The 24,557-nt window shown below is 39.2% G+C and overlaps 1 protein-coding gene across 9 annotated transcripts in view; it reads right to left on the bottom strand.

Annotated features, from left to right (window-relative positions):
* Csgalnact1 (chondroitin sulfate N-acetylgalactosaminyltransferase 1) overlaps positions 1-24,557 on the bottom strand; it is a 335,361-nt gene that overhangs the window by 128,342 nt on the left and 182,462 nt on the right. Inside the window, exon 5 of one of the 9 annotated variants that reach the window (XM_039094494.2) lies at positions 6,748-6,993. The exons of the other annotated variants lie outside the window; for them this stretch is intronic. The gene's annotated coding sequence lies outside the window, so the exon portion shown is untranslated. The remainder of the gene's footprint in view (positions 1-6,747; positions 6,994-24,557) is intronic. 9 annotated transcript variants of the gene reach the window in all.

Here is a 24,557-nt window from a genome sequence, read left to right as displayed (position 1 = left end):
GCCTTGGTTGTTTGTATCAACAATGTGACTCATGGTGGATATCTGCTTTCCTTCTAAGAGCCCAGTAGTTAACGGTGGTTGCTAAGCAGAGAGTGCCTAGGCATTCTCCTTATTAAGACACTCCTACACCCCAAGACTTAAATGGGTGTGGTTCGAAAGGAATCCTGGACACATACTGTTATATTTTTATAGTAGAGGTGGCTATGTGCCTTATGTGTGTCACATAGGAAGTGGTATACAGTTGCTCCACACATCGCTGGTGTCTCTTCTTCCTGCCATGTACGTGTGTGTCCTTGCTATCACACCACACTTAATCCTATCTGTGCATCTATAGCCTGATCCTGAGCCCTTCAAGTGAATCATTTCATTTCTCAACAAGACCCAAACCACCAAATCAGCTCTTCTTTATGAGTGGTTAAATTTTCCAAAAGGGGAGAAATAGAGTTAGCCACTATCAAATCTGCCCAATTAGTTTAGATTTTTAGGAGAGCTGTAGAAAAGTGTCCCTTCTCCCTCCAGGAAACACAAGACAATCAAGCAGGGCTGATGAGATGGGTTTTCCATTACGGAGACACAACTGTAACTTTTACGGGCTGCTTGCTGCCATTTAATTAATGGGAAAAGAACAGTTTGGTGAGTACAAGGACATGGCTGTCAGACTGTGAATTTAGAGAGAGGCCCAAATAATAAATCTGCTTTCTGCCAGAGGCAACCAAATCAAACAGAGAAAACAGCTGCAGTGTGTGCCACCACCGTGGAGACTGGGGTTTTCATTTCTCAAATTCAATTTTAACAAAATATAATTGAACACACCTCACCTGTACCTTTAAAATTTATACAACTTAAGAAATATTAGAGCAATATTATCACCAAATAATATTTATTACTGAAGTGCTGAGTTCATTAGACACAAAAACACAGATGTTTAATAAAAAATACAAAAAAAAATCTGATTCCCCCCCCCCCAGTGGAGAAGGAAAACTTGTTCAGCTTGTTGGATCCTCTGAATACGCAAAGTCCTGTTTCATTTTTAACTGCTTTATAAATACATAAACCTGGATCAAAGCAATTCCAAATAGATTTTGCACCTGGTTGAACAATTCTGTTGCTCTGGTAACCTCTCTGATATCAAAAAGGCCAGAGAGGATCTTAACCAGCCTTACCCAAATATTTTGTTACATTACTTGGGTAAATATGGGATACGGCCCCACAACTATGCTGGGAAAACGTCAGGATTAAATTAATAAATCTTTAGCAAAAAAAAAAGTTCAAATATATCTTGCACGGAGTTTTAACGCTACAGTGGGTCCCATCTTCATTCACTGTTCTAGAGAAACTGTACACAGCTCACCTCATCAGGCAAATGGAAGCCACATATGTTAGGAAGAGAAAAGAGAAAATGAGTAGAAAAGAAAGTAAAGGAACAGAATACAGCTCATTGGAGGAACTTCTGGAGCCTTTATTCTTGAAAATATAAACTTTCAGAGACAGACAGTAGGGGTGTGGGACCTGTACTGTCAATTCACAGGAAGAAAGGGAATTCAAAACCCTGCAAAAAACAAAGTAAAAAAGAACAAACAGATCTGGGAGAATCAGTCCACTCCTGTACGTTCCGAACTCTCAGTAACTTAACTCCAAAGACGAAGGTAAGCTATGACAACACAGGAACCCCAGAGCTCCTGCGAGTCGCTCTAAGCAGGCAGGCAAATCATCAGGTTCCAAGGAACCTGAAAAAGGCCTATTTCTAGACTGGACCAAATTTCATCAGTGCCTGGGGATGGGCTTCCTCCCAGCAGGTTAGCAGATACACATTGATGCCTCCTCTGCTGTGGTTGGGTCTAAGAAGTCCTCTTTATTAGACACCTTGGAAGACCACTTTTTTGCAGGATAATTAATATTTAAATGAAACTTTAAGATTACTAGGAAACGTTGGAGTTAGACAGATCTCCTATAAGACCCTATAAGCCTAGGCTGGCATGGAATTCTCTCTGAAATCCGGACTAGTCTAGAACTCTCTGTGTAGTACAGATAAGACTCAAAACGCACAGTAATCCTCTTGCCTCAACTCTTCATCCAACTCCATGGAAAACGAGAGTGTAAATTTTTACGAGGACTTATTCTGGGATAGCAGCCCCTGTATTTGAACATTCTCTGACAATAACTGATACTGAGGAGTCATGGACCACTGCCACTGATTTTGTCGTATGATTGACTTGACTGGCCAATATCCTGCAGACCAGGACTTCACTGCAGTTTTCCATCCATCCTCAGTGTCTAGTACAGCATGTCAAACATAGCAAGCCCCTAACAAGGGTTCTTATATGAATGAAATGAACATGTAAATATTTGACTTAGCAGTGTCCTCTGAATTTATCCACATTATTACATGGTAGATATAATAAACTTAATTGTGTATTTAAAAAACTGCCAAAAGAGATCGTTTAATGTTGTCAGCAAGAAAAATAACTCTATATGGCGATAGATTTGTTAATTACTCTAATTTATTTATCCCACATCCTAAACATATCAAAGTATCACTGTGCTTCATAAATATATACAATTACTTATCTACTAAAATTGAAAATTTAATTAAAAACTTTAAGTAAAGGAACAAAAAAAGCTCTGAAAAAGAAAAGTAGTCAAGGTAGCAACAGGAATTAAAACTTGTTTTTCTTCCAAGGTCTCCAGGAGGCTAACAGTGGAAGAGTCTGTGTAGAGTTGGGAGAGAAAACATGTCTGCATCTTCCTTAAGCCATAAGGAACATCACACAAGAGGAATACAAACAAAGCACATAGTCTACAAAGGGCAAGCCCAGTACATGGTGTGACACAGCCATGGAGAATGTGTAGGTACCATAGCATTTGAACCACGTCTAAAATACCCCAGTATTTTAGAAACACAGAGTAGCCTGCAGTATTTAATGAAATCCAATAACACAGAGGAGTTTTATATTCTATCCCTACAAGGGCAAAATTTTCTGTTGGTTTCTGAATTTAGGGTTTGAGCTAATGAAGGTCTTCCTTCATGAGGGGTGGTTATGGGCCCTAATTGTGGGCTATTCTAAACCCATAAGTCATGTCCATGCTATCCAAGCTTAGCTATTCAAATATTATAGGGTTAGTAATGGGGAAAAAAAACACAACACAACCTTTTCTGTGTGTCACTGTCTTCTTAGATTCTGTACTTCTACCTTGGTCCCTTTGTAGATCACCACATCTTGCTCAGTTTTCCAAGCATCTCTTCCCATGGGATCCTTTAGAATCCTGTGGATTTCTGAGTGATAGCTACAGAAAGCAAGAAGAATCTTTTTCCCTTTGTGCTAGGTTATATGAACTTAAAAGAATGAGTTAGAAATTAGCCTTTCTGGAATTGAACACATACTCGTTCACAAGTAGCCAAAAAGAAGAGCAACTTAAATGTATATTAATCGATAAACAATGGAGCACCATTAATCTTTGGAGAGGAATGAAATTCTCATGCATGCTACAACATGAGTAAACTCTGAGACTATTATGCTAATGACTAAGTCAAATGTAAAAGACAAGTGTTATAGGTACATAGAGTGGTCAAATTCATATACACACAGCGAGTAAAATCTTTAGTAGTGATGCTGGGGCAGAGGGAGTGGGGATTTATTGTTTATAGTTACAAAGAGGTTCAGTTTTGTAAGATAATATGAATCTCAAGGCTAGATGGCAGGGATGGTTACACAATAACGTGATTGTACTATTGGTACTGAATACTGTACATGTGTACATGTGTGCTTTTAATCCTGATTGGATTAAGAGACTCTTACATATCAGTAAAGCATTACCTCTAAATTTGTCTATGAGGGCGTATCCAGAGATGATTGGCATGTAGAACAGCAGCTAAAGGGATAAGACGTGCCATAGATATTGATCATATTGTCCTATACATTGCTAGCAAAGATGGCGCAAAAGTAGAAGGAAGGAGCCAGCAACTGTTCATAAGCACAAGTCTTCTGGAGAAAATTGTCTATTTCTACTGCCATCACTGATGGGTATCAGACTCGAGTCTCACTTGTCTGCCAACATCATTTCACTGTGATAGCCTTCCCATGACCTTCTAAACCTATAGCTTCAGACTCAGGCTGCACATCGGTCCTTCTTGTTGAGAAGCTTCTAGATCCCTAGATCCTAGCATCTATTGAGTCCTATACCTGCAGTTTGTAGACAGACATTGTCATATAGTCTAGTCTCCAATCGTGTAACGCTACTAAAATATCCTTTTAAATTATACGTGTGCATTCTTACATATTCCTCTGGTTCTGCTCCTCTAGAGAACTGGGACTGAAAAAAATGGCAAATTTTATGTTATAGCATTGAAAGGACTTGGTACATACATTTTACACCAATATTTTTAAATAAACAATACACTATGTTAAAACCATTGAATTATACAATTTAAATAGGGGATCTTCATGGTATGTGAATTTGCATTTTAATAAAATTGTTTTCATTTTTAAAATAAGTGTGGGCCTTCCGATGTGCTCAATTACCAATGTAATTCAATCAACTGGCAATTGAAGCCCCCCACAGAGATAATGTTAATGAACTCATAGGCACTGGAGAGGGGAAGACCATTACCAGATCAGGCTTTTTAAAGAACTGGCCATGTATGTGTTGTTTCTCCCTGCTTGGTCCTCCAACTGCCCTTGTTCATTGTGTAATTATTTATATGATCCCACCAAATTGCTAATAAAATAGTGTCTTAAGTTTCTTGAATCTCTTTCCAAAGTTGGAAAGAAACTAAAAAGCATACACAAGGATGTAGGAATGCTGTTTTCTGCAAAGACCTTGGATTCTAGAGCAAGCTGAGAGATGATATTTGAATTGATATCCTGGGTCGGTGTTACCTATAAGGTCCTAAGAGCTTCCTTAGTCTTGCTCCCAATCAAGATGATACTCTTCCTAAAGAGAGTTGACAGGATTCCAGTCAGCAGAAGCCTTTTCTCTAGAAATATTCACCAGTAGTTTTTCTAGAAACAGCCGAGCATTTGCCAGTGACTCAGAATACTTTCTCAAAGTATTTGTATACTTACAAATATAACAGACACAGAAAAACAACATCCTTATTTCTGCCAGCTGGAAAACGACCCAGGAGAGGAAGGGTTATGTGGAACATGGCAAACGGTGATACGACAATGAAGGCTTTGACTGATACTTCAGGTCTTTTTTGAGGTGTAACCTAACACACCCTCTAATATGAGACAGATGTAAAATCCCTAACTCCTAATGGGCTAGGCCCTCAACCCTTCAAAACCAGGAATACATTAGTATTCCTTAGTAGAATACTAAGTAAAACGCTAAGTAATGCTTAGTAGAACAATGTGGTTTGTGAATATCTCTTGCATTACAGGAAAGGGGAAGACGGGATCACTAGTTTGTAAGCTGGATTTCTGCACAGAAAGAAATACTGAGAGGAGGAGGAAAGACTGAAGTTTACACAAAGGGCATGAGGGACGGTGAGGCTGTGAGGGACATGGGTGACAGTGGTGAGGGAGGTGATGTTGAGTCTTCAGGCATAGCCACACAAAGCCAGAGGAGATTATCATAAGATCAAGTATTAAATGTTTCAAATAAACATTGTTTAACGTTCCTGGGAAACACTAATCAACACATATTCTAAAGTAAGAAGACACCACATGCCCATTTTGTGACAGCTGCAAATCCCCTCAAGGACAACAAACTGGCTTCCAACCATACTGGCACCTTTTTCAAATACTTGATAAATATTAAAGAATAGCTCAGAATTACATATGGGAATAAAACAGTACATTCTCTCAAGTTCCAGTGTCAAACATCCAGCTAGGCATACATCTAAACTCACAATTCATACCAAACTAAAATATATGTCACTTTTTCAATAACCTTAAAAAATGCATTTCTGTCAATTTCTTGCAAATTAATATGACTTTGAACAATATTCCTGGATACATTAAAATTTTATAAGTGAAGAGGTATTTCTATAAATGTATTTGTATTACTGTTTTCAAAACAGTATATGCCCATAACTTTAAAAGCAAAAATGAAATTGTACTTTAAAAACATCCTTCCAATCCACCCTTAAGTTCCAGAGTCCAAAGGTAGTAATTTCCAATTCTTTCAGATATTTAGTATTAACTTTCATATTTCAAATGATATTCAACTGCTTTTAGCCCTCTTAATACCTGTGGGTTTCTCCTGTGGGAGATGAGGGTCCAGATTCTTATGCATCTACACACACTCAGTCCAGCCAAAATCTTCTCAAGTCAATCATATCCCACTTTTTGTTCATGACAAAATTAAATATTTACATTACAAAAGTATAATGTTGTTCATAACTGAACCTATGTCTTGTATATCTTTTTGTATTTATTTCTCATGCTAATAACTGTTTCACATTTTTATTTGGTTGGTAATTTTTTTATGTATCTTCATTTTCCTCCATACCTTAATAGACCTAGAAGACCATTCTCATGCCAGATAAACCTTAAGTGATATTTCCAATGCATCCCTTTTTGTTTTCTTTCCTTCTGGTTTTCTTGGGCTAGGCTGACATAGGTGGTGCCTGACTGTCAACCTGAAATTTGCCTCTATGTCCCGTGACAGTGGACTTTACCTGTCTAGTTGACTGAATAAAACAATGCTGAGATGACTGGGGAAGTGCTATTTGGGTTGCGTCTGTGATCTTATTTCCAGAAAAGATTGGCATTTGAGTCAGTGCACACATGACAGAAGACGTACCCTCTCATGGCACAAGTGAGCAGTGTCCAGGCTGCACAGAACAGAGCAGGGAGTATTGATTTCTCTCGTATCTGGAGCAGGAATGCTTGGACTTCAGAACTCCAGGTTTTTAGATTTTCCAGACTAGGATGAAAGTTGTTCCCAATCGTCTTTCTGGGCTCTGTCTCTGGAAGCCTTGAATCAGAGAGATTTCACCTGTATCCCAAATCCTTTTTGTCTTTTCTCAGTTAGGGAGAGCAGCTTTCCCTAGAGTCTCCCAGGAAAGGAAAAAAAGACTTTTGAGACATTTCAACCATTCTGCAGCCATCACTGTTCTACCCCTGCATTTCACTGACAGTGCGATCAGGCCCGGGACTCCATGCGGGCAACAAGTTCCCTAAGATTGCTTTTCGTTTTCTATTGATATTTTTCTTTGAAAAGAAACTTTTACTGACATAATACATCCTGTTCATGATTTTTCCTCCTTCTGTTCCTCCCCACCTCCCCTCCCATGTAGATCCATCTCCTTTCTGTCTCTCATTAGAAAACAAACAGGCATCTAAGATAAAATAATAAAAAATAATAAGATAAAGCCCAAAGTACATCAGAATAGGATGAAACAAACAGAAGGAAAAGAGCCCAAGAGTGGGAGGGGAAGGACAAAGAGGGGGAAGAGAGGAGAGGAAAGAAAGGAAGAGGAGAAGGGAGGGGAGGGGGAAGAGGGGAAGGGAAGGGAAGGGAGGGGAGAGGAAAGAAAAAAAATTAAAAGATAAATAAAAAAATAGCCCTGACATGACAGTGTGAGAAAAAGATTACCACAGATGCCAACAAGTTTGTTTTCTGTGGCCATCTACTGCTGGGCTGCAACCTACATTTAAGACTAGTTTGGTCTACAGAGTTAGTTGCAGGACAGCCAGGGCTACATGAGAAACCCTGTCTTGGGAAAACAAAACAACCAAAACCACGACAAACCAAACCAAAACAACGAAAGTAGTTTGTTTTCCCACTGAGACTCCCTTGAAGAAAACTAACTTTTCACTTGCAAGTGGTTGTTAACTGAAGATAGCTTTGGGGTTAGGGATGGGGAAAATGTGTCCACCTCTCCTTTCAGCTCTAGAAGCCCATCTGGTGCAGACCTGCACAGGTCCTGGGCGTGCTGTCAGTCTCCATGAGTTCATACTCTTGGTCCTGTTTAGGGTTTAGAAGACCTTATTCCTCTGACTCTTAGAGTTTTTCTCTCCTTTTCTGCAGGGTTCCCTGAGCCCTGGGGAGGGGTGTGGATAGATTTAATGGAGACATCTGATTTAGGCCTGAGTGTTTTGAGGTATCTCATTCTCTAATTGTCTGTCTATGGGTCTCTATTTGTCCCAATTTGCTGCAGAAGGACACTCTTCTGATGTTAGCTGAGCAAGGCACTGATCTATGAGTATAGCAGAAGTCATAGGTAAGAGTCGTTTTATTGCTGTATGCCTTTTCTAAAACAGTAATATTTGCTTTACCCTAGGTCCCTGAGCTATCCAGTCTCAGATTCTTGGTCACCCAAGCAGTGCTGAGTATGGATTCCATCACACAGAGCAGTTCTGAAGTTAAATCAGATACTGGTTAGTTACTGCACAGTTGTTCTGCCATCGTTGCTCTAGCATACCTTTCAAGCAGGACACCATTGTAGATGGAAGGGTTTAAGGCTGGGCTGGTGCTTACGTCTCTGTTATGGTGTCATGCAGAGTACCTTCCAGAGTACACTAGCCTATCGGGATGCAGGCTCTACGTAGGCACCAGCTCAACTTCTCTATTTTCAGGGAGTTGTGTAGACGTTGATTTCAGCCTTTGGGACTAGAAATTCATTTGTGGAGAGCAACATGTAGCCTTGGCAGCAGCTTGGATTGTTTAGGGGTTCCCAAGGGACCCCTCTGATGAACAAGTCAATTTAGATATAATTCAATGGCAGTTCTGGAATCTTCTTTTGATGACAAGAGATGTCAAAGTAGGACTCTGCCCACCCCCATTATTTGGTAATTCCATTGTGATTACCTTCATGTATGTATATATTTTAGGAAGCTTCTACGGTGTTAGGTTTTCATAAGCCATAGCTCAAGGTACATCTCGGCTTTCTCTGGCATCAACTGCTGTAGCTCAGAAGTCAGAGACTTGTCTCTCTGAGACTCTGCATGGGACTTACTGTTTTCTCTGTCAATATTTTTGGAAAATATATTTTCTCTATTCACAGACTTTATCAAATGTATGTTGGAGTTCATCCTGTCTACATTCAGTGTGCTCTCTCTTAGCATTTTATTTGTTTTCTTTCTGAAGCTCCTATTAGGAGTTTGTAGATGGAGCCAGCACGGCCTCCCATTGTTTCTTCTATTTCTGTCTCCTTCTTTTTGATCTGCTGCCTGGGAAATTTCAGCAGCAGCCCAACTCTTCACTGAAGTTTTAATGTATGTCTTTCATACTTTTAATTCCCAAGTCTTCTTTCCTGGACAGCATGTGCATATTTTCTGGAATCTCGCAAATAGCAACTGTTGTTTCTAAGGTTTCTTTCCTCTTTGATCATTCCAATTTCCTCTGAATCTCCTGACCTGGTTGCTTACTTGACTGCTTCTGATTCATTGTTATGGGAGGCCAACCCCAGTATAAGACTGTACTTGACCATCCAGCCTGAAACCCAGGGCAGTATAGCTTATGTGTCATTATTGGAAGGGTCCAGCTGTTTAATGAGGATCTCCCATCTGATGTTCTTGTTTATCCAATTAATTTTCCCCCAAATGATTCCCTATTCCCACAATTCAGGGGTAGAGGACCAGAGTTCTGACTATTCTATACAATGTCATCATTCTATACACAGATTTACACAAAAATATTCATTTTCTTTAAGAATTTCATTAAGGGATCTTAATCATATTATCAAATGTATGTTTCCTAAGTCAAAGCTACTGTAGTCTAGTCTTTTTCTGGAAACTGTACATGGCAGGGGTATTAGGGTATTTGTCTATCCACATAGGTAGAATGAGGTATGCAGACTTCATAGCATTCGCTCATTTTTTACCTTCCTCTTCATATCTGTCTTTTGTCATGGTTGCTCATCCAGGGATACAGGCTTCCTGGTGCTCAGTACCATGTGTCTGCCTTGAGCTGTCTTTCCTCCCTGATATCACGTTGCTTCAGCCTTTTCTCCTCTGTTAATACATTTTCTATCAACTGATGCTTTCTACCTTTCAAAAATATCTTGACATCCTTCATCTACAGCCCCCAGAACCCATTTCCTTTAAAAATTTGCAGCTTTTTAATTTTGTAACTACCATTGTGATCTGTCTTAGGAGCAGCAAAGCTAAACTAGTGAGGGGAAACTGCCATTTCTAACCAAGTCTGGAAACTGCCCTTTCTAACCATAAGTCTGGAAATCATCTACCATGAAAGTAATCTTCATGTTTGGTGATTAGAGAGTTGTAGAGTACCATCCAAAATGTTTGGCCAGCATCTGAGTACACCTGAGCCAAAATGTTACATTCAATTTTGGAGTCTACAGATCATAATTAACAAATAAATCAGGAGTTGGGGGGTATGGATGGGATGAAACCAGTATTGAGAAGATTCAGAAAGTGGCTTAGAGGAAAGATATAAAAGAACAGACTATACAATGAAGAGTAGGCTAAATGGAGATTTAACAATGACTATCACATAGGTGAGGAATTATTCGATACCAGAAGGTCTCCATCCCTTGTTTTTTTTTTTTTTTTTTTTTCTTGTTTCAATTTGACTAAGAGAGCGGACTTAGCACAGACCAACAGTGAAGTATGTCAAGTATCACCAAGAGCGCACACAGGATTTTCTGGAATTATATTCAAAGCAAAAAGACCTTCGCTCCTTCAAGGCAAACCCTGTGCAATAACGTCAGCTTTCTTTTCCTTCCAATAGACTTTATATGGGAGGTAATTTCAGTTACTCAAAACTTCTTGCTTTTAAAAATTTCCTCTTGCTAATACAAATAAATACTTGTTTGTGGGTAGTAAAGACTATTTCTAAACGACTCAATTCTATTTCAAGATTCACATTGTGCATCCCATCCATTTTGCTTTTCAATAAATCTTTTGAAGAAATTAAAGGTTGACTTTCTACACACTGAAAGGAATGCATTCAAAATGTGGGTGACAATCCAAAATAAAGGCAAAAATTACTTCTGACAATGCTGCAGATTTTTCTTTGTAGCAGACTATACCCTTTAAAAGTGTCGTCTTCCTCATTTTGACACAGTCTCACTCTGCATGTAGCCTAGGCTGCCCTTGAATTTGAGATCCTCCTTCCTTAGATATTTGAGTGCTGGAATTATACACATGTGACACTATGCCTGGCCTTCCCACTCTTTTTCATCTTCTCTCTGTGTATTCATGTGTAGTATATGTATATTTATGAATGTTTTGTGCGGGCATACGTGGATATGTGCCCAGGAGGTGTACATTTTTGTGTGTACCCATGAAGGCCTGAGGTTATGTGTCTTCTATCACCATCCAACTTACTTATTAAGTTGCATTCTCTCACTGAAACCCAGTAAATCTCTCACAGAGAAGTTGTGGCTGGTCTGGCTCTCTAGTCTGCTCCTGGGATCCCATCTTTGACTCCTACATTCTGAGTCTACAGGCAGGCCCCTGCTCACCTGACTTTTACTCGGGTGCTGGGGAATCAAAGAGTTCTCATAGTTGCATAGCAAGTTCTTTGCCTCCTGAGTCATTAATTCAGCCTTCCCACTCTTTCTATAAAGACAATCATAGCTTCTTTCTTGTCTCACAGTGAATTTTAATATCAACCATATTGTTGACTAAAAAACTGAGTCAGCATCTCTTTCTTTAACCAACCATATTCTATTGTCTGTTTGTTTTGTTTCTGTGTGGGTCTATTCTATTGTGGGTCTAGTGGGGAATACAGACCCAGTAAATACTTACAGAGACCCTTATTTATGAGGTCAGGCATTACTCAAGGCTAGCAGATTCCATAGACTTACTTGCACTGTGAATCTAGATTTGATAAACAGTCCAATATTAAGATAAAATGCTTACCTTTCAAGTTTTTATTTATTCTGTATATAAATAGGTAGTATACAAAAATATTTTTAAATTTAAAACTTTTTAATACTGTAGCTTCCTTGTGTAAAATGTGTCATGAAAATAGGATCATACTGTGGCCAAATAGATAAGCAAGTTATATATTTTCCTTTACTAGTTCCTGTCCTCACCAAAGCAACACAGGGGCTTCCTTTTTGGGGAACTCACTGACCAACAGTAGGAGAGGGGTGGCTGATTGGAGATCACAGGGCAACATACAGAAGGGGAGGACATAAGACAGATGGAGAAGACACACCACACACCCAACTGGCCTCTATCACTTGCATGATCTGTATGTTAAAATCTAGGTTTATGTCTATTCATTGTTAGCAAGGAAGTTTCAGTTGAACTTTATATCACACACAAAAGCCATTTTCAGGTAGTCTAAAGATCCAAGTGAAGAAGACAAATTCCTATCTTGTCCATTTCAAGTAGGGAAGAGATCTCTTAAACAAGATGTACAAAGCACTCACCATAAAGACTGATCAATTGGTTCATGCTAATATTAAGAAAAATTTACATGTATTAAATGATATTATAAATGAAGTAAAAGGAGCATGTCTTAGTTCATTTTCTGTTGCTATAACAGAATACCTGAAGCTCTGTGATTTTTACAGAATAAAGGTGTATTTTAGTTCATGGTGTCAGTCAAATACAAGGTACCAGAACCTGCTCAGCTTCCATGGCAGGCTTCATGTTGCTTTAAAAAAGACTAAAAAAGAAGAGAAGTGGGCAAATACAAAACAGTGAAAGGGGGGCCACATTCCCTTGATAGAAAGTAAGCTGAGAGTAAGCATTCATGCTTGTCTTCTGTCTCTGCTCTTGACCATGGGTGTGATTTTCTGCTTCGGGTTCTTGCCTTGACTTCCCTGCAATGATAGACTGCAGTCTGGAATTGTCAGCTGAACAAATTTTCTTAGAATTGGTCTTGCCAAGGGTATTTATCACAGCAATGGAAACAAAACTAGGATAGTCATCTCAAGTATGATTTCCAGTGCACCAAGTTATAGTAGCCTCAGAAAGTGAAAAATGGAGAAATATTAGAAGAAAAAAAATATATATATATACATATATACAAACACAAGACAGGGATTTGTCAGATGTTCAGATTCAAAGAGAACAACTTTGTGGTTTCCAAAGTGGTTTCTGAAGAGGGGAGGAGAATTAAATGTAAGTCAAACTTATCAGTCACAATGGATTTCAAGAATGGTGGAGTGATGTTGTCAAGACTTTGAGGGAAAATATCAAATGAATATCAACTTTGGCAAACAGAATGTCATTGTTCTTCACAGAAGATGATGAAGAAATTAGGGAGAGAAGCCGAAGACAGGCATGCCAAGATTCTCATCCTCTGAATCAGGAGCCAAGGATGTTATCAATGTTAGGGCAATAAAGCCAGACAGATGGAGCTATATGATGGAAATTAACTAAGCAGAAGGGTTGATGAGACAATTGTTATGAGACAATGTTGATTAACAGTTGGAGAAGGAATAGAAAAGTATGACAGAAGCCTGTAGACATTGTTCCAAACTATCAGGAAATAATAGTCCAAGCAACAAACTCAGAGACTTGATGAGAACTGCAAGGAGAAAGAGTTATGGGAGTTAAAGATCAGGGGTAATGAGGAAATCCTTCTGATGGCTTTCACCATAAACCATTCTCTACTGGTTGCCTCTTTAATCATAGGTGCAAGCTACTGTGATGAATATCTGAAAGAAGACAGAGTATAGTATACGTTCAGAATGAAAAGTAGAATTGTGTTAACATTGTTATAGGGAAGATTATGAGTGGATGGGCTGGTAACATGGGCTACAAACCATAGCAACACTCGGGGTAGGGGGAGCAGCTGAGGGGTCAAATAGAGCAGCCAGCATAGACCCTCCAAAATTGCAGTGCTGACAGGCAGAAATGACTGACCAGAGTAACTCAAATGTACACATCAAAGCTTATTGCACTGATTTGTCCTAGAGATCACGGTTTGACAGTCCATGAGTTAAAACCAAACTGTGAGTGAGGTTGGCTAGAGGGATTGTGTGGTAAGAGTAAAGACTGATCCCTTGAGAAAAGCCAGTGTTGAAAGGAGGAAGGAGTTTGCAGAAGGACTAGAATAGGGCTAAGAGGAATAGCTAAGTCAGTAAGGTACTTACCACAAGAGCACAAAAACCTGAGTTCAATCCCTAGAAGTCATGTTTTGTCTTGTTTTAATGCTGAGCATGGTGTCGTAAACTTATAATCCTATTGCTAGGGATGTGGAACCGGGCTGATCCCTAGGGCTCACTGGCAAGCCCGCCAAGACCAAGTGGCAAGTTCCATGCCAATGAGATACCTTGTCTCAAACAGGTGGCCGGCTCTTGACATATGTCATCCCAGATTGTCCTCTGGCCTCCACATGCACATGCACATATGTGCATATGGGCCATACACAAGTGTAAACACAAACACACTAAGAAAAGAACCAGGACAGTTAGTCTTCTGGAAGTCAAGAGGGTAGAGGTTGAAGAAATAAACTGAGAAATTCTGATGCATATGAGTTCCACTCTAAAGAGCCAGAACTCAGGAAGGACTCAGGTTTAGCAATCAAACCTTTTATCTGAAGTCCACTTAATTAAATGCAGCAAAATTCCTAAAGAATTCAATACAGAAATCAATGGTGACCTTAGCACTGGAAAATACAGGAAATACCTGAGCCCTCAAACGTATCTCCCCGGGGTGATGCTATGTAGGCTCCAAACTGCTCCATTTCAGACCTTACTGAGCATTTCCCAGGCAACCAAATACCAGAGAAACTGAGATCGAACTTTTCCATTTGTTTACAAAATTAAATGTACAGTAACCTGCATCACCTTTGTCTAAACTAGAATGTGTCTGTTTGCAGAGTGTATTCAAACCAATGTGGGAAATACTCGAAATGCAATGGTCTAGAAACACATTTGCCCAAACATTTATCCCTGTGGTGACATGGCTACCAGGAGAAGTCACAGAAACTATGTAGGGAAAATCCTCACGATCACTTGCCCCACCCCCTTTTTAAACATGTCGTTTGGAATGTTCTGTTACTTATTTCCTGCTTCCCCTGGAGAGAAGGGCGAGAGAGAGTCGTGCTGAAAGCTGTGGCGAGAAGCACGGACAGCATGCTGTGTTAACAGCTTACATGAGAACACATAGTTCATTACGGAACAAGATCCCATTATACATGTGCCTTTTGTTTTAGAAGGGAAAAAATAAATGACAATCAGCACTATTGAAATCCAATAGATTTGCCTTTGGCATCAATACAGAATCTGTACTCAGTGCCACAGTACTAGGGCAATGGGGACTGCTGACCAACAGTGCTGTTCTCTTGGCAACCTAATGAGTTGGCACAATCAGAACTTAGCATTATTGGGTCTGTTCTGTATGCAAGCTCCTGTCTGCTGCACTCGGTCACTCTCTCTGCCTCTTTCTTGCTTTGTTTTCTCTTAGATAATTTCCTTAGTATCAACACTCAGAGTTAATCCTATAGTCACAGTGATATATCATCAAACTTAAAAAAGTCTAACTATAAAAAAGGCTTAGCCTAGAATCCAGCACCACTCATCTGGAGGATTTACATGTATGCAGAGATGCCAGGAGTCTGCCTGCTATCTTATATCTGAGTCTTCTGCAAAAATATTGTTTGCCCTCACTGTTAAGTTGTGTCACAAAGTCCATGATAAGATCCATTCCTTTGGATTCTAACTTAAATGAATTTTAAAAGTACAGAGGGGAAAATAAGCAAGCTGCCCCCATTTTATTCCTTACCCTGCACTCTCCCATTCTTGGTCTCTCCCTCTCTCTCTCTCTTTCTCTCTCTCTCTCTCTCTCTCTCTCTCTATATATATATATATATATATATATATATAGATAGATAGATAGATAGATATATAGTACACACATATATACATATATGTGTGTATATACATGTATGTATGTATTGTGTATGTATGTGTATATGTGTGTATATGTATATGTGTGTGTGTGTGTGTATATATGTATATCACCACTATCCCTCTTCTATATGGCTCTTCTCAAATGACTCTAGGTAAACTATTCAATGTGACTTAATGGCTCAACCTCGTCAATGTCTTCCTGCCACACTTAGACTAAACCCACAAGTACTATCCTTGATCTAGAAGCCGCTGAATGTTTTGACAATTTAATGTCATATCATGCCTTGTAATTTGGGATCTTCCATTACTAACTTTGCTTTAGAAAACAGACCCTCTGCTGTTCCTGGAAAGGTGCGGATTCTGGAAGAATGGTATGCACATGTTATTCTCTTTATCTAAATGAATCTTCTCCCAAATATCCACAGGGCTTCTCTCCTCTTTTCATTTGGGCTTTGCTGAAAAGTCGCCCATTCACTAATCTCTTTTTTAACTATCTTGCCTGATAAAACTCTCCCTGTCATCTCTATTCTCTTCATAGTGTATCCCCAAAAACTTCACCTGCTCCAGGCTTCCTCTCCTATGGGCTGGTATTGAAGTGGTGCAAGCTTCTAAGAGGCAAGGTTGTCTTCTTAAAAGGAGTTAACACAGAGATCTTATAATGGATTAGTTCCCGTGAGAATGGGCAATCAAGGGTGTGGTTTGGCTTTCTCCATTCAGCCTCTTTCTTCTCTCTCTTCCTCCCTCAATTCCTTCTGTCCCCTTTCCTTCCCTGCCATCTGCCTCCTCACACACTTTACCAATATGTCACCATCCAGAAGGACTTCACCAGAGATGAGTAGATGGCAGTACAATGTTTTGAGATCTCTAAAACTAGGAGACAAATAAGCCCCTGTCTATGTTAAGCATTGAGACTTGGGTAGTTTGTTTTTAATACCAGCAGATATAATATTCATTTTCTTTTGTTTTATTTTGTTTGTTTAAGCAGGGTCTTATGGCATCACTGTGTCTGGCCTACAATTCTTTATGTAAACCCTGCCAGCCTTCAACTCATAGAGATCCACTTGCCTCTGCCTCCCAAGAGCAGGTAGGGAAAGCATGTTCTACTCCTACCCAGAAGAAACAATATTCTAAGGGCGTTTGTCTAATCTATGTGATATCCCGGGTTTAATCTTCACAATAAATTAATAAATTAATAAATAAACAAGTTTCTATAATTAGAGACCCAATGTTACCTATAGATGAGAAAAATTGCACCTTTAGGACTTCCAAGTGGTTTTGAATACTCTTTAAAATATGTTAGTACAGAGAAATCTATCACATATATATATGCAACATATATGTATAGAAACACACATATATGTATCCAAATGATGTACTTGACATCATTAAAATGTATAAATTTTACATTCTATGGCTTTAACCAAATTTTTCATTTTTACTTAAAATACTTGTCTTTCACTTTCAAAATGAAAACTCATTCTAGGCAAGACACTATTCAAGCAATGACTCAACACTCAAACTACTTGTGTCATGGGTTCCTCACGATGAGCAACATTCTTTCCATGCTGAAATTTAATTTAGAAACTGAAATGGGCTATTGAAAGCTTGTTAATCCAGTTATCTTTTGAAAAATAATGTTTCATCCAAAGATGAGGCCATCGAAACCAGGCACAAGCATTCCTTTGAAGATGATTTAAAAGAACATATTGGTTTTTCCCCCCATGAAATAACTGATATTAGTCAAACTGAAAACATTCTGAATATGATTTAAATTTTCCCAAAGGGAGATAACTTCTAAGTGTCTGATAATCCCTGAATCATGTACATAGGCAAATAGCTCTATGTTAAGGCAACTGTTTTAAAAAAAAAATTACTCAAGTATTTTTTTAAACTTGGTTTTTATTCTTTGGAAAACTTCAGAATAAAATTAAAATGTTCCAGAGTCTCATTTTAGCAACAGAAATGGTCTGAAAGGGGAAATTACAAGCTAATTTCTCTCATGAATGTAGACACAAAGATGCCATTCGATGTTTTACAACTGAATCTGGTCATACATAAAATACCATTGTGAGCAAGTTGGTTTTCCCAAATACTAAGCTTGTAACATGCTAAAAGAAAAAATTTAACTTCTCTTACTATGAACTAAAAAACATAAAAAAAATCATATAACCATTTTAATAAATGTAAAAATATACTTAATAAAATACATCATTCATTTTTAAAACTCCTAGAAAAGTCAGAATAGAAGGCTGCTCCCACTGCTTATTATTAAATTACTCATGAAAAATTACTATTCACGCATCATACTTAATGGTTAAATGCTGAGAACTTCCTTTCATTATCAAAAACAAGAGAAAAAAGGCAACCGTCAGCCATCAGCATCCCCTGGGGGCCCAGGCAGGATGGGATATGAAGCCACAAGTAGATAAAGGATACAAAGAGTGGAAAGCAAGAAACAAGACAGCATTGTTTACAAGTTAAGATTGTGATCATGGAGCACTGAGAGAACTTCACGAGAAGCTGCCACAAGGAGGGAAAGCAGAAAGGCCAATGAAGTCCTACAAAAGAGCATTTGCAACAGCATCTAAACACAGAGTACCCAGCAATGAGTCTAATAAAAGGTGTGCAAAACCTGTGAGAAAAAAAAAGTACAGCTTTGTAATATGTCCAAAGTTACTAAAACCAGGATCCCATCTTAAAACAACCTCAGTTCTCTCCAAATTAATTTATACTTCCAACATAATCTCACAGACTCTCAAAGAGAGTCAAAAACAGAAAAATAGCACACAGGAGAGCAAGTACAAGAATGTTTCAGTGATGTAAAGTTGAAAGCCAAGTAACATGAGCTGGTTAGAGAGGGATGGGGTTATTCTGGGAAGCAAGGATGTTATGTTAGAAATCAATGAAGTGTGTGTTTATGAAGGAGGAAGGGAGGTAGTCAAGAAGAAACCTATGGAGGGCTTCCTCAGGCTGGCGACATCGTAGGTTAACGAGGTATCGATGGTCTCAAACAGCTTCTAATTCATGGACTCTGGGGTTGGGGTAAATATTTGTATTTTATAATAGAAATAAGTAAATCAAATATGTAAATTTTGGAACTGGTTTTGGAAAGATTGAATAAATGTTTCATTATCATAAGCAAACTCAATAGGATTGAAGAATGCAAAGAAACACCAAAAATAACATGGTGATTCTTGTGACCTCTACTGGGCTCTTTGCTTGGGATGCTTTGACTGTCCCAGGCCTCTGAGCAGGCCCAGCTCTGAGATTATTGTAATCTGTTACTGAAGCCACTCTGCATTTTTTTCACTAAAGGTCTATGATGGGGCAGAATTCAGAATCTTGCTTTTCTTTCTAGGACAGATAGATAAGGAATTGGCAGGAAGCATGAGAATTGGGACTCTCTAAACCCATTTGCTGTGTCACCAAAAGCAATCATAAGCCAAAAGCAGAAGGAATAAGCTGTCCCTACATGTAATAAGCAAACAGTAAGGAAGGCACTGACAGCAGCAGATGGCTGCAGGAAGAAGAGAGGCAGTAGTGTCCAGCGATTCAAAGACAGAAAGACAGACGAGGAGCATCTAAGCTGGAGCAAGGCCCAGATGGGTGGGGAAGGGTCGCTTTTTCCCATGAGTCTTCTCAGTTCCCACAATCCTTGACTCTGATCCTCTGGAAGGTTCAACCCTTCCCACATTGTCCACCCTAGACCTCTATGCCCTGAGCCCTTTTGCTTGGAACTCCTACAGAGGGACATCTGGCAGCAAACATGGGTCACGTGGAGGGAGAAGAGCTGTGGGCTACTCTGAGCCCTCCACTGCTGTCAACCTCAGTCTTTCCACAGCTGTAGCAGTGGCTAAGATCCCCCGAGGGCTCTAACCTAGAGAGCCAGAGCTTTACCATGGTCATCAAAAGGTCTCTGAAAGTATTATTAAGTTAACTTCTATTATAAAAAAATTCTTTAGACACATAGAAACGATTTTGAAGCTGCCTGTACAAAAAACATATAATAAAGAAAAAATATATTGAGTACACAGAGGCCCCTTAAACTGGCCTAGAGGCACCTAAAGCTGTCCCTGTCCTATCGAAACTCCAGTCCACATCTGTCTCAGAAGAGTCAGAACCTGGCCCAGTGTGTCACTACCATGTCTTTCAGATCTGCATATTTCTCTTTCTACTGCCATTGTCGTACTTCAGATCCTGCTTCATGAACCACTCCGTGACTCAGCACAGTAGTTTCCCAAGGTATTCTTATCCTCACTCATGCCTCTAATCTACCCTTCAAAGACATGGGTTTTGCCTTCTGCCCACAAAACTGCTCAGATCTCCTGCTCTTCAGAACTCTACAGGAAGGCCCAGGGGTTTATACAGAGGGCTAAGCCTTCTTGCGTAACAGGCAAAAGCCTCAGCCTACACCCAGCACTGGTGGGTATCTTATTCCCTCCGAAACCTTGCCTACTGCTCCCCTCCCACAAGGCCAAGTTCATCTCATCAACACTCACAACTTCACCCAGAAGCTCTTTCTGAGCCTGGACGTTCTCTACTCTCCTGGCACCTTATACTTGCACTGTAAAATAACATACAGTCCTCCTGTTTCCAGAGTTCCTATAAGACTTTGGTTAAACTTCAAATAGAGCATCCCTTTTATTCACTGTGTATCTCTGTATAACCTGTCAGTTTTCTTTTGCAAGACCTCTCCTCCCTCAGTCTGCCCCACCTCAGAAAAGAAAGATACCATATACAACTCTGCTCAGAGCAAGAGCTACGAATCTTCTCTAATTCTTTTCTTGTTCTTCTTGCCATCTTCCATCCACGAGAATCCTGTCAGCACTCCTCGTAAATGCTAGTCAACCTGAAGACATCTCCCCAGTCCCACTACCACAGCTGTTTGTAGGACCATGTCTGCAGACCCCTCCCCCCCTTCATGCTTCCAATCTGCATTCCATCACCCTCTCCACACCCCAAGCCCTGGGACCTTCAAATCAGTTCACATTGTAGGACTCCATAGACATTCTATTGACTGGAATTTCCACAGTAAGGACTATTTATCATGTTTAGATTTTATTTTGAACACAAAGAAGAATTCCTTGGGGAAACTGATCTGAGTTCATAAGAGCTATAAAACGAATGCATCTGAGACTTCCTTCAGTCAATCCATTCAAAATTAATGGCCAAAGCCAAAACGTATGTGTTCTTGCCAGTTCATCCTTACTCTGGAATGGTTTGAAATTTCTGCCTTATTTTATACCCATTCTCCTATTCTCAAAGAACATTATGGAAAGGGGAGCAGAAAGAACGTAAGAGCTACAAGATGGGGAGGGGCGCTATGAAATGCTGGCCTCTGAACCTGACATAGTTGTTGCTAACATGAACTCAGAGTAGCTGTCTTTACTTGCATGTCACCTACACAAGATGAGTCAAGTCAGAAAGCCATCATGGAGCAGGCCAACAACCCCACCCTAGTTGAGCAGCTATTGCAATCAGATTCTGAGAAAGGAAAGCCACAAGGGCTTTTTTGTATAGGAAGTGGACACTGGTAGGTTTCTCATGCTCCTATGGATGACCTTTACACCCATGAACATATGAGCAGCACTAATTAGACTCAATGGCTTATAGAAAACAGAAAGGACATGAAATTGAAAGGAAGTATATTGAGGGGCTGGGGAAGTTGAAGGGAGGTAGCAGGGGGGCATGTGACCAAGATACATTTTAGACATGCATGAAGTTTTCAAATAAAAATATATAAATAACTGTTGTAAAGAAGTAAAAGAATCTCAAGTATTTCCATTAGCCTGAAACACATCAAAAATGTATCTGTTAATTCCCCGGAGCTGAGTGAGGTAAGGACCCCTAGAATCCACTATTAAACTGAAAATAATTCTGGGAAGAGATAAACAAGTGAGCCATTTATCCCACTTTAATACTACAACTTAATTTATCTCATTCGTAAACAAGATTTGGCGGAATCAATCCTGATGCGTAAAAGAGAATATCAGAATTCTCTTAGGGAGACAGATCTGTAATGTATCATTGTGCACATCACCATTAGCCAGATGGGTTGGCACAGGGATGTATCTTGGAAAGTTCAGTGTTAATGACCTTCTAGGGATGCAGTAAAAATGAAAAGATTCTGGAGACACATCCTTGACAGGGTATTGAGGAAATTATCTATTCTGCTGGTAGGCTATTCTCTATGGTAACCTATGCCGGACACACAGACATCTTGAAAGAAGAGGTTGTACTTTATTGTACATCTAGAGATGACATGGCTTAACAAAGTATGGCAAATCCAAAAGGATGCAATACTAATGAAACTCGTGATTCAAATTTTTATTTAAATAAATGTTAAATAAAATGTCACTGAACTCCGTAGATGTGAATTTTGTATTTCAGATTTAGAGCTGGTATTTTAAGTGTTTAAAATTGATCCTTAATAATACCAAGTGTTGGCAAGTGAGTCAATCAACTAGGATTCACATATCCGCTGGTGGAGTCTAATTTGACACAACCAGTTTGGAAAATTGTCTATCACTGTGTCCTAAAAAGTAAGCATTTGTCTACTCTAAAAATCAGTAACAAACATGCCACCAGAAAGCCTGTACAGGGCATTCAGAGATGCTTTTCTTCCAAAGCGGGGGCAGGAAAAAACCTCAAGGACTGATGGGATGGCTTAGAAGATAAGGAACTTGCCCCCTGCCCCACTGCATGTAAGCAGAGTTCAATCCCCAGAATCTATGTAAAGTAGAAAGAGAGAAATGACTACAGATAAGATTCCTCTGACCCCCATATACATGAATCCCCATAATATACATGCACTAATAAAAATTATTAAAACTAAAAGAGCATCCATAAAGTTATGGGGAAATTAAATATTCAATTGGTAGAATGACACACCAACAGAAAAGATTTTTGACTCCAATATTCCAGAAGAAGGAGTATAGGTTTTATGGTGCCATTTGTTATGAAGTTTCTGAATAGACAAGATGTACTTAAGATGTTGGATGAGACTAGAGGTCCAAACAGTGGTTTTCTTTGAGCAAAGGGCTATACAATATGAGAGGTAAGAAGTCATTTTGTGGAGCAGAAGAAATGGCTTCATGGTTTAAAGCACTTGCTGCTCTTGCAGAAGACCAAGGATCAGTTCCAGCACCTGTGCCAGGTGGCTCACAGCTTCTATAATTCTAATTCTAGGGAATCTGACAACCCTGTCTGGCCTCAATGGGCAGAAGTCAACTCTTGAATTCTAGTGGTATATAAATATACTAAGAAGCACAAGCACATAAAACAGTAAACAATCTTAAGTCATTGTGTGCCTCTGTGTGTGTGTGTGCATGCACATTGTGTGTGTGTTTTACACATTATTTCTGTATTTATTTAGATGGAGCTTTGTTATGCAATCCACACTAACTTTATGCCCCCAGTCCTCCTTAGCTTCCTAAGTCCTATGATTTAGGGTGTGTCTCAACCTACTTGGCTTCTGTGTCTTTAATGTGTGGAGAACAAACACATTCATCATATATAAATTTTCACTGAGTTGTGTGTCTAAGATTTGTGTGCTTTGTTTAATTATACTTTATTAAAAAATACACAAGAAGAAAACCCATTGACTATTTCTCAATGGCTTAATAATTTTTAATCAATTAATTGTGGAGAGCCAATCATCATTAAACATTTTTATTATTACATATTTTTGAACATTAATTTTCTGGACGAAACCTTCAGCCAATCATATAAGTATACTATCCTATCCAATGTAGGTAGACCACCTTTCTGTATTAACTGGTTGCTCCCCAGTAACACCCAAAAGGAACTCCTCCAAAACATAGACACAGGAGGGCAGCAAAAAGAAACAGGACACCCACAGAAATGGATAGCCTCTGCCAGGGACGCAGTGCAGTGGTAGCAGCAAGTATATACAAGACTCTGGGTTTGATTCTCAGCTCTGATTTTGAAAAGAATAACACCTAATAAGACATATAAAGAGATAAGTTTAATTCATAACACTCACTATTCATATACATTACACATCCATCTGTTAAACCTTCTATCTGAAGTGGGCCAGCTGCTAGTGGAAGAGCTATCAAACCACCATTTAAACATCACAGAAGCCAACAGTGAGAGACATGTGATGATTATTATGGTAAAAGCCTGAAAATAATGAGGGCAGATAAAAATAAGAACCATAGAACCAAACACTTCCAGCTGCCACCTCTTCCTCTGGAGCCTGATATGGCCAATATGTCATTTGTAGAAGAGATACTGAGGATATTAGACTAATGGCTAAAACAGAAATGGATTTATATATCTTTAAATATCTCTAGATGAAATCTCCAGCATTTGTAAAATTCTGGGGAGTCATGTTAAATAGCATTACTTCAGTTTCCACAGCCAAAATGTCTTGAAAAGTGGTTACATTTGACAAGAACCTTTTGGAGAGCTTTAAAGAAAACCCATATTCCCACAGCAAAATGGAGCAAAAAACCTCTTGCCCTACTTGGTTCCATGAGGACCAGAATCACAGAGGACCACCATCAATCTCTTAGAAGAAGATGCCACATGTTCCCAGTGCCAACACCCCTCTACACCTGCTGCAGGGTTTCCCGAAAGAGAGTGATTCATTCAAAATTCAGACTAAAACTTCCTGTCCCAATTTTACCAACAACTCGCTACTACTGTACTTGGGAGGTCTTGAGGATAACTTTCCATATAAATAGGAACATACGTAACATATATCATACGTCACATTATAATTTTGCTTTCCTTTATCTGACTAGATCAAATTATCCACCATCAAGTGCTCTCCTTGTATTAGAAATAGCAAAATTGTCCC

The sequence above is a fragment of the Rattus norvegicus genome, chromosome 16, assembly GCF_036323735.1.
Source record: "Rattus norvegicus strain BN/NHsdMcwi chromosome 16, GRCr8, whole genome shotgun sequence".
NCBI lineage: Eukaryota > Metazoa > Chordata > Mammalia > Rodentia > Muridae > Rattus > Rattus norvegicus.
This window is presented reverse-complemented; position numbering and strand designations above follow the sequence as displayed.